The 16,282-nt window shown below is 37.7% G+C and overlaps 1 protein-coding gene across 1 annotated transcript in view; it reads left to right on the forward strand.

The window, feature by feature from the left end:
- The window catches only part of ror2 (receptor tyrosine kinase-like orphan receptor 2), a 97,272-nt gene that overhangs the window by 1,321 nt on the left and 79,669 nt on the right, over nt 1-16,282 (forward strand). The window lies entirely within an intron of this gene.

Consider the following 16,282-nt stretch of genomic DNA (forward strand, 5'->3'; position numbering starts at 1 on the left):
TGCTAATTGTCAAATGAAGGGGAACCTAATTTGCTTGTGAAGCGATCAATGTGTGCCTCAATATTATTAGAGATTGTAGGTGGTTGATATGCATTGCTGTTATGTACAAAAGCAAAATATTGTGCTTTTTTTGGTATGAGCTCATTATATATATATATATATATATATATATATATATATATATATATATATATATATATATATATATATATATATATATATATATATATATATATATATAATATTGTGATCTTTTTTAAATAACGCCAACCCCCACAATATCATGATAATTATCGTATCGTGACCTTCATATCGTGATAATATCGTATCATGATGTTGGATACCGTCACATCCCTACTCTTGAGTAATCACCGATACCAAATAGCCGACCGATACCTACTTTGCCTATTGGATTTTTTTGTTTTTAATACAGATCATTTTAAAGTGCGAGGATAAGCGGGAAAGTGGATAAATGGACCATATCCTAATATGAGATTCTTCCTTAAAATTGCATAAAATTAATGGCAATTTTCCATTCTTCTAATTTCTAATTTGGCCACCATCACAAGTACCGATATGTTCAAATAAGGCCTTACAATCAGCTCAATACCGATTCCTGGTATCGGTACTCGCCCATCCCTAACCAAAGTAATAGAGTGCCTTTATTAGAACTTATAGTGGAAAACAGTCTGTTCCCTGATGCTAGTTGACCTCTGAGTAGTTTGAATTTTGGATTTTCACAAAGGAAATAATGGAAATTTTACTAAATCCATTTAGTTCATGATTCAATTGTTCACGATTGAAGACAGGAGGGAGAGGGAGATCGACAGGCGGATCGGTGCAGTGTCTGCAGTGATGCGGACTCTGTATCGGTCCGTTGTGGTGAAGAAAGAGCTGAGTCAAAAGGCGAAGCTTTCGATTCACCGGTCCATCTACGTCCCCACCCTCACCTATGGTCACGAGCTGTGGGTTGTGACCGAAAAGAACAAGATCCCGGATACAAGCGGCCGAAACGAATTTCCTCCGCAGGGTGTCCGGGCTCTCTCTTAGAGATAGGGTGAAAAGCTCGGTCATCCAGTAGGGACTCAGGGTCAAGGCGCTACTCATCTGCATTGAGAGGAACCAGTTGAGGTGGCTCGGCATCTGGTTCGGATGCCTTCCGGATGCCTCCCTCGAGAGGTGCTCCGGGTGGGAGGCCTCGGGGACGACCCAGGACACGCTGGAGAGACTCTGTCTCCTGTCTGGCCTCGGAACGTCTTGGGATCCCACTGGAGGAGCTGGTCGAAGTGGCTGGGGAGAGGGAAGTCTGGGCTTCCCTGCTAAAGCTTCTGCCCCTGTGACTTGACCTACTTTTCCTTTTGATACTTTGATAAGCGGTAGTAAATGGATGGATGGATGGATGGATGGATGGATGGTATTATTAACTCATTTGCTCCCAAAGACGTATAAATACATTCTATTTAAAATGTTTTGAGTATCCCAAAGACGTAGTTCTACATTTTTTAAATGTTTTTATGCTAGAGGATACATAAGGCTTTGATGCAGCCTCTAAACTGTTGAATAAATGGTAGTTATTACTTATACAGCCAGCAGGTGGTAGCAGAGTATAATAGATCAACCAGGGCCATGATGAAAACCAGCTCAATTAGCTCTAAATAGTTTTATGAATAATGATGAAGCTTAACTATATTCAAATGCTAATTGCTGCAAAATGGAAACAAATCTAAATGTATTTTTTCCTGATGAAAGAAGAGATCTTTTAATGTTTAATTTTAATAAATTGAATCTTTCTTTTGGTAGGTTCCATGTTTTTATAGCAATAGAACACAATATTCAGTGGACCTTGCAAAATCAGTCAAAATCCAGTAAAATAGAGTGAGGGAAGGGAGTGAGGGGGAGAAGCGGACTGTTACTGTGAAAATGGCTGGGAGTGAATGAGTTAACAATCCCTATAAAGTGAAAATAAAATGTCTTTTTTTTCACACACCAAAAAGAATAGCGTTAACAAGCCTGACAAATTTGAATGAATAAAAATGGACAAAATGAGGTTCCAAAATCATGAAAAATAGAGCCCTCCACTAGTTAGCGAGCAGGTTAGCAAGTCCTCTAGTGTGCTCGCTAGCTAGGCTGTAGGTAGACCAGCATCCAGACGTGAAAAACGAGGGTTTGTCTTGAAACTCTTTGAAAAAATATTCACGTTTATCAAAATTTAGCTTGCTGGTGCTTGGAGCAGGTGAGCAGGGTACATTTTTTGCCTCGACTGGTTAGCGTATTTCTTTTTTCACTTCTGTAATGATTGAATGCCATAGAGGAGGGATTGCCAAAGTTGTATACTGTTCTAAAATCAGTACAGTTTAGCATGTTCATGAAACATATACACGAGCGCTGCCATCAATGTTTTTGGAAGATATGACACGCCCCTTTTATGCTGCGAGCCTATGGTAACGCTAAGCTAATGTTCATGCTTTCCATAATGCTTTTGAAGAGAACGTCGCTCCTGCCAACATGGCCACCACATAGGACGGACCTCGCCTCCTGAGTCCTGTATATCTGTGACAACAGTGGCACAACCAAGAAATATGGGTACCAGTCTACTTCTGTTACCACTCAACACTAATGGCCAAATTGGGGACTTTGACACTTTTCTGTCCATAAAATCTGGGTCCATTAAATCGAGGTTCCGCTGTATCTAAGGCTCAGCAATTCAGTACTAAATTGTTCTAAGTCTTATTTTCAAATATGTTTCATGTATTTAAAAAGAAATCACTTTACAGGTCCTTTAATGTTTTAAGTGTCTACACAAAAAGTTAACCACAGTAATATTAAAATCTTAAACTCAGTCACTCTGTAAACATACTCTTGAAGGACGTAGTATAGACCCTTCAAAGTTTGTAAACAATGTGACGCAATTTAAAGGGCGGGGCTTAGCTGGAGGCAAAAACACCTCAGTGGCGTGTGGTTCCAACACCGGTCAGCATATTTTCACAGAAAGTTCACGTTGGAATGGATGCGGAAAACGGCCATTTGAGTTAATATGTGAGTAAACTGACTCCCCACGACCGTGGATGTTACTTTAAAAAGTTAACTCTGACTGATGGGACGATATTTACTAATCGACCCCTACGCACTCACGCACTGGATAGACGATTTAACAGGACTACCTACCGTGCAATGGTCGGACATTTACATCTACCTTATAGAAAAACTGAGCGTTTATACTAAAGATAAACTGAAGGCTTATAAATCGTTAGATGTCTACAACTAACTACGTCTTGAATGGACATGTTCGAAATTTAGAATATAACAACTTGAGCGAGGACTTTTGTGTTGTGCGGTCGCAAGTGCTGCCAAGTCAACGACAGGGGCAGAAGACGAGGATAGACGAGGCATGTACCTCTCTTACAAAAATTTGACAAGAAGTTATCGGTACCATTGTGGGGGCTTTCGCCTTGACAAAACTGAAACACAGCTAACGTTTGTCTAGCTAGCGGTTAGCATTTTCGCATGTAAACACGGACTTTTTGTAAGTCCGTGCATGTAAAAAGAATCGCACAAATAATGACTAACTTAAGTAATTTCAATCACAACTAAGTCTAGCCCATATCATTGTACAGGCTGAAGCTGATCGTTTAATCTTACCTGATATGAAGTGTGCGCTGCAAACACGAGTATTGTTGATGATAGCCTCAGTCCAGTCCTTTCGCCTAATCACGTTTAACCACAGCCGTCTGCGATTACTTGACTGGCAGAGGCTGGGATGCGATAGAATTTCAAGTTTTTGTTGGTGCTTTTACGGTTCTGGCAACCAAAAACACAACAAGATGACATTTTCTACAGACAACCAGCGTTGTTTACTTCTAACTGCACTTCGTTGCCTCCAGCGTTTGTTTTTGCCTCCAGTAAACACCCTGACGCCATTGTGACGTAGGCCATGAAAGGGTCTATGACAGTGGTGTCCAAACTACGGCCCGGGGGCCATTTACGGCCCGCCGTCCATTTTTCAGTGGTCCGCGACATATGCTAAAAATGGCATTTGACTCAGTTCAAATAAAATAAAAACAAAAATGTTTGGAGATGGTCAAAGTAAGAAGTGAGGGTATCGAAAAACACAGGTGCTATTAAAGGTTATTTTAGTTAACTAAAACTAACGAAATAACTAAAACTAAAGTTCAAAAAAACAATTTTGTTAACCAGATAAAAGCGAAAATGTTTTTTAAAAAACGAAAACTAACTGAAATGACATTTTATGTTTACAAAACTAACAAGGTTATTTTAGTTAACTAAAATTAACTAAATAACTAAAACTAAAATTAAAAAAACAATTTCGTTAACAAAATAAAATAAAAACAAAAATGCTTTTTAAAAAACGAAAACTAACTAAAACTATAATTATAGCAAAAATGTCCTTCGTTTTAGTCTTTGGTGTGATTTTTAGTAGATTTATTTTGATATCAACCGGAATAATGACGTTTGAAAGTATGTCACACTGAAGTGACGTCATCTAGCAGCAGCCAACAGAAAAGCACCTTCAGATGACGATGCGCCCATGGTGTTTTTTAAATATTGCGTACAAGTAATACACATTTTAAAAAAAACAAAAAAAACTAATACGAATACTGAAACTAACTAAAATTAAACTAAAACTAAGCATTTTGTAAAGAACTAAACTAATAAAAACTAACAGAAGCACCCTGAAAGCTAATAAAAACTAACTAAAATGAAAAATTCCAAAACTATAATAACCCTAGTGCCATATTACAAATTTATATACTGTAGCATTTTTCTAAATATGCAAAAGCACCAATAATTATTTGTACGATTTTTAGGACTAAACACAATTTCTCTTCGTAACATTATGTGGCCCTTGCGTCCTTCTGATTTTCTATATGTGGCCCTCAAATGAAAAAGTTTGGACACCCCTGGTCTATGAGAAATCAAAGTCAAAAACTTAAGAACAAACAAGATGTATATTTTAAGTCAATAAAGGTGATCAATAATGATGCAGTAGCCAGGGTCTCGCGCTAGTCAGTCGGCGGCTAGCATGACTTGCAATATCAGCCGACATCGGTCGTCAGCTCCAGCACTTGAACTCGCCACCATTTCACAATGCTCAGTAACCGACATGGCGACTGGCTTAACATTGCATCATCGCTGTTGCTCCCTTCATGTAATTTGTGGTGTCTATTCCACTTGTTCATCTCTGACATCAAACGAAAAGCAAACACGCATAGTTAGCCTGATGTTGATAGAACTGGCACTGACATTTGAAGTGCATTTACAATTAGTTGTGGCCAAAATATTCATCTAAATCTGTGAGAATGATTTGAACGTCAAGTTCATAAACTGAAATTAGAGAAGTTGAAATTCAAAGACGCAGCTGTGGGAAAAAAAAAAAGGGGGAAGGTAATTAATAAGTAGTCACTACAATATGACTCATGCAGTTGGGTTTCTGAGTCGAGGAGAACTGCTGGTGGTGGTTGAAATGAGGCCGTCGGAGGCCCTTCCTTGACTGTGGGGGGTGAAGAAGAGAACGACTATCCCTGTAATCAGATGGGACCAACGCCTTCAGGGAATATTTCAAACCCGCCCCCAGGCACAGTAAGAAACAACTGCATATGATTGTTCGTTTAATAAAGAGGAAATATCTAACATGTTACTTAGCCAGAGATGCATTCTGGTAGTAAAAACAAGTCAGTCATCTTGTTGAACTGTCTGTCTTGTAAAACGGAGTAACGTAGCATGCATTCTTTCAAGGAGGGTTGCCTCTCTTTTAACAATTATCATGTCTATAAACACTGGAACATTGGGAAATACATGCTAAAACTAGTTGGCACATCCCGGTATTCAATTTGTCCTCACAACTGGCTGGGGTAATCGTTTTCTGCAAGGGTGTGAAAGAAGCATGCAACTGAAGCTTGAGAACATATCGAAAGACTATTCACCTTTTTGAAGAATGTACTGAAAATTATATTAAAAATAATAATAGACAGATGACGAGCTTGCAGCCACAGCCTCAAATGCTTGTCAAGTAGGGCTGCTCGATTATGAAGAAAATATTAATCACGATAAATTTGATAATGATTACAATCACGATTAGAACAATCATTTGGTTTTTTTTTTGTACAAAACAAGAAAATGTAAAAACGTAAAAAAAATATTCACACATTTCTTTGAAACACTATAGTTATGCAAGTTCCTTTGGGACCAAGTCATTTAAAAAAAGAAAAGATGCAAATTAATAATTAATTAAAAAATAATAATCTTTTATTTTTGTTTACGAATCATGCCAGTTTTGTAATTGTGGAGTGTAATCATTGAAATTGTTTGAATTTCAATTAATTGCACAGCCCTACTGTGAAGTTTTGGAAATGAACATTACATCCGACAATATTGTACAAGTGAAGCGAGATATGCTCTGCTTGGTCATTACCTGAGCCCTGGGGCAACTGTGATGTCATTTTTCGCCAACCCCCCACAATATCGTGATAGTTATCGTATCGTGACCTTCAAATCGTGATAATATCGTATTGTGATGTTTGGACATCGTTACATCCCTACTACTAAGTTGTGGAACAGATCCAGAAGTAAATAAATACCTGGAACATAAAGCTCATGTTCATCTTTAGATGTTAAATCCAATTGTCTTCACTCAGTCTTCAAAAATGAAGGTTTTGGCCTGACTGTTACTTTTGGAGGGAAGTTTATAAATCTTATAGGAACCTTCCTGTCGCCAAAGGGAAATAATTCCTGAAATTTTGAACAAGATTGTCGAGAAACATACCTGTCTCCATGGGAAGATGTAGCTAACTTTTTTTTTTTTTTTTTTTACTTATTTGCATGAATCTGCCTGTTACTAGCTCAGTTAATTTTTTTTTTTTTACTTCTGTGGATTCCTATTGAGCATCTCACTGACAAAGTGTTAGAGTTCATTTACTGAAAACTGTGGGTGAAAACATCATTTTGGATTATGCTTACGGGATAAAAGTGTTTTTCCTAACCACCAATGGGGAAATGAATCACGCTGTTATAATCACCAGCCCGTTTGATGTGGAATAGACTTCTTTTAATAAATACATCCGCAATTCCAGGACTTTCTGCTCTTCAATGCACAGTGTGAGGTGCCCACATTATTCAAAGACAAAGACAAGATAATTCCAGATAATTACTGAAGATGTCAATAATGATGTTGTTTTGCCATCATTTCACCAAATGGCAGTGAAGTGTTCAATGTTACAAAGCTGAGAAGCAAATGTGATTGGATTTCTCTTTTCATGCGTTTTCTTTTTCTCCATACATGATGTGCGTGTCCTCTTCCTTCACTCTGCAAGTTGGAAAACCAAATCTGTCTTGTTTTATGCATGGACACATTGTCCAAGTGACAGACAAAGAAGCAAGTCATGGGTGAAAACATAACCTCTTTGCACAAGGCAATAAAATAGATTGATTCTGAACTCAATATACGAAAGGATTTGTGCTGCTATAATATTGCTGGCATTTCCAGCAGTGTGACACTGGCTCAACGTGACTCTACTTGCCTTTTCACTTTTTTTAACTGGATCAAATGATGGATGGAATCTGGTACTTGGGCCTCTTTTATGACATCAGCTCCAGCATGGTTAAAACTTATACATGAGCTGAGTTTTTTGGGGGGAAGATCAATTGTGTAAGCTCACGCATTCACAGAGGTAGGTGGTAACGAGTTACATTTACTCCGTTACATGTACTTGGGTAACTTTTTTTCTTTTTTTTTTTAAACGTACTTCTAAGAGTAGTTTTACCACACAATACTTTTTACTTTTACTTGAGTAGATGTGTGACGAAGGATCGCTACTCTTACTCCGCTATATTTGGCTACACCAAAGTCGTTACTTTTTTTTCTCTCTCTCCTTTTTTTCGTTCATTATCTTTACCAGAGACACCAACCGCGGTTCTGCCACATGACTGCGTTTTACCAATCAGACGTAGCAACAATAATCACATGACGACTCCTTCCCTTAACGTTCTACCAATCAGACGTAACAATGCAGTCACATGACCACAGGCGGCGTTTGGAACGTAGCAGCGGGTAACAGCTTTATAATGCGGTGTCTTATGTGTGCCGAAACAAACGGACATTTTGGCATATAAAAATTGCACATCGAACCTGAATTAACGTGTCGCGGTAAGTTTGACCTAAATTCCCTTTTTGCTGTATTTAGGCAGGTATTTGTCTTAAGTGTTGAAAAGGACCTTTCCACATAGACTCTTTTGCAAACACTAACTGTTGACATAAACGAAACAGATGACGATACATGTTATATGGAGGCATGAATTGGCGGTAGCCACCAAGTGTCACAAATTATTAACTGTAAAGAAGTTTTGGGAACAGATAAACATTTGACTCCATGTAATGCCAGAACCTGGTAAGAAAACATATCAACGTTAAGATAACATTCTTATTCAATGTAGCAATGATCGCATATGTAAACAAAAAAGATTTAGGCTAAAAAGTACAAATTTCTAATTGCTCTGCTGATGGGTATTTACAGAAATTTAGTGACCACAATATTTTCAGGTGTACACTCAGATTTGAGTATTCTTTTCCGCGAATACTTTTTTTACTTATACTTGAGTACATTTTTTAATGACTACTTTTTACTTTTACTTGAGTAATATTATTTTGAAGTAACGCTACTCTTACTTGAGTACAATTTTTGGCTACTCTACCCACCTCTGCTCATTCAGTACAAATGTGATATTTTTTCCTTTTCTTGTGGATACTTGTGTTTCTCAGCTGTTTTTCAGCTGCTGTTTGTCTTGCTCACAAGGTTTCATTATCATTAGTGCCAGTGCCTCGTCATTTTGGCTGTAACAGCGAAGGCTTTGTTCTTTGTTAGTCTGATTGCTTGCTGATGACAAGTCTGTGAAGGAGTGTGAAAATAGTTGAGGAAGGCCTTGGGCTGCTGTTGTGTTGACATACCCATAGTGATTACAGCTTGTGATTGAGCGCCCCCCCCCCCCCCCCCAAAAAAAAAAGATATATAAATAGTAAGATAGATATATAAATAGTAAGGCCTTATTTTGGTTATTCAAAAAGATTCTTGGTGAAAGCCTATTTACAGATGAAATCTCTACATTCTTTTAAAAGTTGGTTCCTAATTGGTACCATGCCAAGTCTATATAAAATTTGATAGCTTTTCTTGCAACCATGAAGTGGAAACTTACCAGAGCAGACTGCTGTATAATGTGTTTGCCTTTAGACTTGGTGAAGTGGCATGCGCCCTATAACCCAAGGCCATTCCTGTATACAAAGTTCCCCGGAAATGTAAACAAACGCTAAATCATGATCACGTGTCTACTTCGAGTGACCCCACACGGCTGCTCTGCTTATCAGATGATCTGTTGTAGTTTTCTTTCCAGCCTCTCCTCATTCATGTGTGGCATGTTTATGAGTGTTTGTAACCCTAATATAGACAACATTGTTACAACTGACCATACAGCCAATAAATAATAGCTCTTGTGTGTTCTACAAGAATGTAGTAGCATGGTGTGGTGTTTCCGTATGTGTTCTGCAGCAGATTGGGTTATGCTAAAGCTCATACAGTGCCATGAAAAAAATTCTTAATTTTTTGTATAGATCATCAAATGAAAGTATCAGCCAAAGATAGCCCAGTTGAACATAAAATGCAGTTTTTAAATGTTGATTTTATTACACACACACACACACACGCACCCCCCCCCCAATATATATATATATATATATATATATATATATATATATATATATATATATATATATATATATATATATATACATATACATACATTTTTTTTCCAAAGCTAGTATTAAAAAATACTTGCCCTTTACTGGTTGACGTTACAAATTAATGGTCAAACATTCTCCCTTTTCCGACAAAGAGAAGAATTTATCATTCCACATGCAAGTCATCCAGGTCCTGAAATAGCAGAGCAGCCCCAAACTATCACACTAACACTGCCATGTTTGACTATTGGTATTAGCCCTATAAAGCCTGAACCATGAAATATATGAGAGAAAATTCGGATTCTTTGTAAATAGAGTAGTTTTTGGTCCTTGTGAACAAGCATTTTTTTCTTTTAATTGAAAATTGACTTCCACATATGACTTTTGCTTTGTGTCATTTTTGATACTTCCGGTCACAATGCTTTAAATTCATACATTTGTAACTAGGCAAGGCAAGGCAAGTTTATTTGTATAGCACATTTCATACACAAGGCAACTCAATGTGCCTTACACAAGGAAAGAACACATAAGCATAAAAAAACAGTAGTTAACATTCAGAGGAAAAAAACAAAAACAAAACAAAACAACAACTTAATTACAGCTGTTTAAAAGTCCCTAATCAAAGGTATAAGAAAAAAGCAAAGTTTTTAACCTGGATTTGAAAGCATTTACACTCGGGGCTGACTTCACTTCTGTTGGTAGCCTATTCCATCTGTGTGCAGCATAATAGCTAAATGCAGCTTCACCATGTTTGCTTCGAACTCTGGGTTCCACTAGTTGGCCCAAGTCTGTAGATCTCAGAGCCCTGCTGGGTTTGTACTCAATCAGCATTTCTTGGATATATTCAGGACCCAAACCATTTAGGCAAGGCAAGGCAAGGCAAGTTTATTTGTATAGCACATTTCATACACCAGGCAACTCAATGTGCTTTACACGAGGAAAGACAACACATAAGCATCAAGAAACAGTAGTTAACATTCAGAGGAAAAAAATAAATAAATAAAAATAGGTTACAAAATTTACTAAAAAAACAAACAAACAAAAAAAACACTTAATTAAAGCTGCTTAAAAGTCCCTAATCAAAGGTATAAGAAAAAAGCCAAGTTTTTAACCTGGATTTAAAAGCATTTACACTCGGGGCTGACTTCACTTCTGTTGGTAGCCTATTCCATCTGTGTGCAGCATAATAGCTAAATGCAGCTTCACCATGTTTGCTTCGAACTCTGGGTTCCACTAGTTGGCCCAAGTCTGTGGATCTCAGAGCCCTGCTGGGTTTGTACTCAATCAGCATTTCTTGGATATATTCAGGACCCAAACCATTTAGTGATTTATAGACGAGTAGCAGAACTTTAAAATCGATTCTACAGCTGACAGGGAGCCAGTGTAAATCCTTAAGTACTGGAGTAATATGTTCTGATCTTTTTGTTTTGGTCAGAACTCGAGCTGCAGCGTTCTGAATGAGCTGCAATTGTCTCATGTTCTTTTGAGAGAGTCCAGTCAGAAGACCGTTACAGTAATCTAGTCTGCTGGAGATAAAAGCATGGATAAGCTTCTCTTGGTCTGCTTGAAGCATGCAGTCCTTCAGTCTGGATATGTTTTTCAGCTGGTAAAAGGCTGTTTTCGTGATAAATTTATTATGATTACTGAAGGTCAGATCTGAGTCTATTAATACCCCAAGATTTCGAACTTGGTCTTTAGTTTCTAAAGACAGTGAGTCAAGCTGTTTTTTTAACAGCAATCCTCTTTTCTTTATTGCCGAAAACAATGAGCTCCGTTTTGTTTTCGTTCAGCTGAAGGAAATTTTGGTTCATCCAGTTGTTAACTTGCTCTAGAGAATGACACAATGTGTTAATAGAATTGCTGTCATTTGGGGACATCGATAAATACAGTTGTGTGTCATCTGCATAACTATGATAGTCAACATCGGTGTTCTGAAGCATTTGACCCAAAGGTAACATATACAGACTGAACAACAGGGGTCCAAGGACTGACCCTTGAGGGACCCCACATATCATGGCCTTTCGATCAGATTCAAAATTTCCAATGGTCACAAAGTAACTCCTTTCCTCCAAATAGGACCTGAACCATTTAAGGACTGTTCCATTTAATCCCACCCAAGTTTCCAGCCTGTCTAACAGTATATTATGATCAATCGTGTCAAATGCTGCACTGAGGTCCAACAAGACGAGCACTGATACCTTCCCTGCATCAGTGCTCAATCTTATATCATTCAGTACTTTAATCAGAGCTGTTTCTGTACTGTGATGAGGTCGGAAACCTGACTGGAATTTATCCAAAAGTCCGTTTAAGCTCAAAAAATTGCTGAGTTGATTAAAAACCACTTTTTCAACTATTTTAGTTACGAAGGGAAGGTTTGCGATTGGTCTATAATTTGCTAGCAGGGAGACATCCAGTGTTTTCTTTTTTAGAATGGGCTTGACGGCGGCTACTTTCAGACATTTAGGAAGTTCACCTGATTGAAGTGAGCAATTAATTATTTGTTGTAAATCGATCTGAACAGATTTCACAATGGTTTTGAAAAAGCCAGATGGTATTGTGTCAAGACAGCTCGTGGAAGGTTTCAATTGCTGAACCAAGTCTACTACAGTATTTTGATCCACTGAGTCAAATTCTGTCATGGTAATTAAATTATTTCTAGGTGATTTTAAGTGCAGCATCGTTTTGTTATTGTGCTGGTTTGTAACAATGTTTGACCTGATGGCTTGTACTTTTTCACTAAAGTAGCAGGCAAATTCATTGCATTTATCTGTTGAGAGGAGTTCTGGCGCTGTTTGATTTGGGGGATTTATAAGTTTGTCAACCACGCCAAATAGAGTGCGTGTATTGTTGAGGTTCCTACTAATAATTTCAGAAAAGTGTTGTTGTCTATTACTAACTCTTGGTTAAAATGACAAAGACATTGTCTGTACAGGTCAAAATGAACTTGGAGTTTAGTTTTTCTCCACTTTCGCTCTGCTTTTCTGCATTTAGATTTCAAAGTCATTATGTTGGTAGTACACCTCCAAGGTGTTTTAGTTCGGGATGAAATGGTCTTAGTTTTAATAGGAGCAACAGCATCCAAAACATTTGAGATTTTTGAGATGAATTCATCCAGAAGTTCATCAACGGTCTCTGCATTTACAGTTGGTGATGCAGCCATTAATTCCATAAACATGTTGCTTGTATTCTCATTTATGTACCTTTTTTTAATCGAGACAGTAGTTGTTTGAACTTCTGGGATTGTTTGTAATTCAAAAAACACACAGGAATGATCTGAAATAGCCAGATCTTTCACCTCAACAGATAAAATGTCAACACCTTTAGAGATGACGAGATCAAGAATGTGACCTTGATTGTGTGTTGGACCTTTTACATGTTGTGAGAGACCAAAAGTATTAAGTATATTACAAAATTCTTTGGTATTTTTATCCAAGTTGTTGTCAACATGAATGTTAAAGTCTCCAGTTAAGACCAGATAATCATAGTCGATACAAATTACTGACAGCATTTCTTCAAATTCCTCCATGAATCTGCCTTTTTGTTTTGGAGGTCTGTAAATTATGACAATGACGATGTTTGGTTCACCTTTTACCAAAAGACTAAGATATTCAAATGAATTAAAGCTTCCCAATGAAATTTCTTTACACTGAAATAGAGATTTAAAAATGGCAGCAAGTCCACCACCTTTTTTGCCATTACGACATTTGTTCATGAAACAAAAATTTGTTGGTGTTGCCTCATTGAGAACCGTGTTGCAGGAACCTTCTGTTAGCCATGTTTCACTGAGGAGAAATAAGTCAAGATCATATGTCATAATAATGTCATGAATCAACAATGATTTGTTAACTAGTGATCTTGTATTTAGTAGCGCTAGTCTCACAGTGGCAATCGGAGACGCTGGTTTAGTCAGAGGTTCACAAGCTATACTGACTAGGTTTGTAGCTTCTGACTTATTTCTTCTCATTTCTTTTGCCAACTTTCTATTTCTTGTAATCACAGGAATGCTACAAGCTTCCTTGGGTCCTGACTTATTCTGGGAACACACGTTTTTTATATTGTATATGTAGTCTGGACCCAAAACATATCAGACCGAGCTGTAGTTGAGATTCTCCATAGCCAAAGATGGAGGTCGGCGGGTGGGGAGCTGTATGCTGAGGCTTGGTGGAGTCAGACGATTAGTGGATAGCTGAATGTGGCGTCTTGGGGGGAGCATGGGCGAACCGTCATCAGCAGGCAGCTGCCTGGAGAGACTTTTATTTAGCTGTATGGACAGATTGACCAGATTGCTCAACCTGTTGGTGAGACTCGCTGGCGAGTCAGTCATCGGGTCATTCGGGGGCGGTGCACAGCGCGGGGGTGCATCCGGCAGTGAATCCGGTTGTGGCGCTGTCTGGCAGGTGTCGCTTGGGGGCGATGAACAGCGCAGGGGTGCATCTGGTAGTGAAACTGGTGGTGGTGGTCGTGGTGGTGTTTGGCAGGTGTTGTTCGGGAGCAGGGGAGCTGGATGTTCGGTGTTTGGAGTGTGGGCAGATGAGGACAAATCAATCTGTTCTGAAGGGCAGGGAGTGCAAGATAGTGAGCCAGCCTCACCAGATCCTCTTCTTATCGGTTGTTGTGTTTCATGTCCTTTGTTTTGGGAACATAGCGTCCAGTGACGCACGCTATGGAAGATGTTGGCTGTCAATAATCTGACTCCCTGCTTATTGAGATAAATCCCATTGCGTTGGAAAAGATGGCGACGTTCACAAAACATAGAAAAATTGAAAACTAGGGCTGGGTATTGCCGCCTACCTCACGATGCGATACGTATCACGATACAGGGGTCACGATACGATACGTATCGCGATACATATGTATCCCAATACTTGATCTTCAAGGTGATACGTATCCCGATATATTACATTAATTTTCAAAATGTTTTTGTTAGCAGTTCTCCTGGTTTACCACCAAGCAGCTTTCACAGACACGCCGGGAAACTTTATTAATAGACATGAGCCGATATGAGCAAAAGAAAAAAAAAGTATTAAAATTACAGCTCTAAAATGTGCTTATTTGAAATATTTGGGAAAATAAAAACAACATTTTTTTCATGTAACACATTCTATTTAGTTTTTAAACAAAATATACGAAAATTGGTACATTAAGACACGTGCCAAATGTTAAGTTTATAAGTAAATAAATGATATTCTTCCTCTGCTTTCATTTTTCTAAGCAAGACACAGTTTCCAATCACTGGTGAGCTAATTTTGCATTAATTGAAGGCAATTAACTTCAAAGACGCTGCCGGTTTTTATTTTTTTAGGTACAATGCAAGCTGCAAAGGCAAACGTTAACTGCCTATTTAAAGGGCAATATCGATTCCGACGCCTGCGTATCGATACGCGTATTGTAATGAGGCCCGCAACGATATATTGCCGTATCGATTTTTTGAGCACACCCCTATTTGTAACTGTCACAAATATTATAATAAACAGCAGTGATAGACCGATATGCTTTTCTCAGGGCCGATACCGATTATTTGTTGTCAAGAAAGGCCGATAACCGATATTTCAAGCCGATAGTCATTTGCAGTAAAAGAGAAAATAATAGTGTGAAAAAAACTTTTCTTTTAATTTTAAACATATTAAGAATAGACAGTTTTGTTTAATTAAAAATGAACAGAAATTGTAGGGAACTTCCAGGGTCATTAAATAAATAAATAAATACATAAATAAATAAATATTGTTCTACTGTAAATACAGTTTTCAAAAATTCCAACATAATTTCTAAATTTATTTTATTTATTTTATTATTATTATTTTTTAGAAATTTAAAAAGTGTTGGGACTTCAGTGTTGGCAGAGAATAAATAAATAAACAGTTTTCCAAAGTTTTCTACTGTAAATAAAGTTTTCCAAAATTTCAACATAATTTCAATTTTTTTTTTAATTATTCTTTTTTATAAATTAATAAGTATTGGGACTTCCCAGTGGCAACAGTGGCAAATGTATACAAAATTAAATGTATCTAATTTGGGGTTTTCGTCAGGGTTCAAAAGATTTTGCAGACAGTGAAAAATTGTCTGAATATGTTTGAAATGTCTTTGCAACAAGTAAAAACTGTCTATAAACATCTTACAAATCCTGATGAAAGCACAAAATTGGCTACGTTCGCAAGCATTCGCTGCTCGTGAGATTCCAGCTTTATCGGCCTTCAGATTCGTAAAAAGGCCGATGCCGATATTTGTCAACATGCCAAATATCGGCACTGATAATCGGCCCGGCCGATAATTGGTCTATCCCTAATAAACAGACATATCAAACATATTAGTATTTCCAAAAATCAGAAAGAACATTTCCCACTGTTAATAAGTGTAGGTGTATCTCATTTCTCAATTGGGGCAATCTTTCAAGGTCGTTGGAAAAGCCATCAGCTGGGTGATACTGCCTTCTAATGGATTATCAGTGCAATACATGTGTCAGATCATAAGTCAGGGTTTTAATGGGGGAAAAAAATATTATACTCACTATTATACTCAAATTGATGACTCAAAATGTCTTGT

The sequence above is a fragment of the Festucalex cinctus genome, chromosome 15 (assembly GCF_051991245.1).
Source record: "Festucalex cinctus isolate MCC-2025b chromosome 15, RoL_Fcin_1.0, whole genome shotgun sequence".
Taxonomy (NCBI): domain Eukaryota; kingdom Metazoa; phylum Chordata; class Actinopteri; order Syngnathiformes; family Syngnathidae; genus Festucalex; species Festucalex cinctus.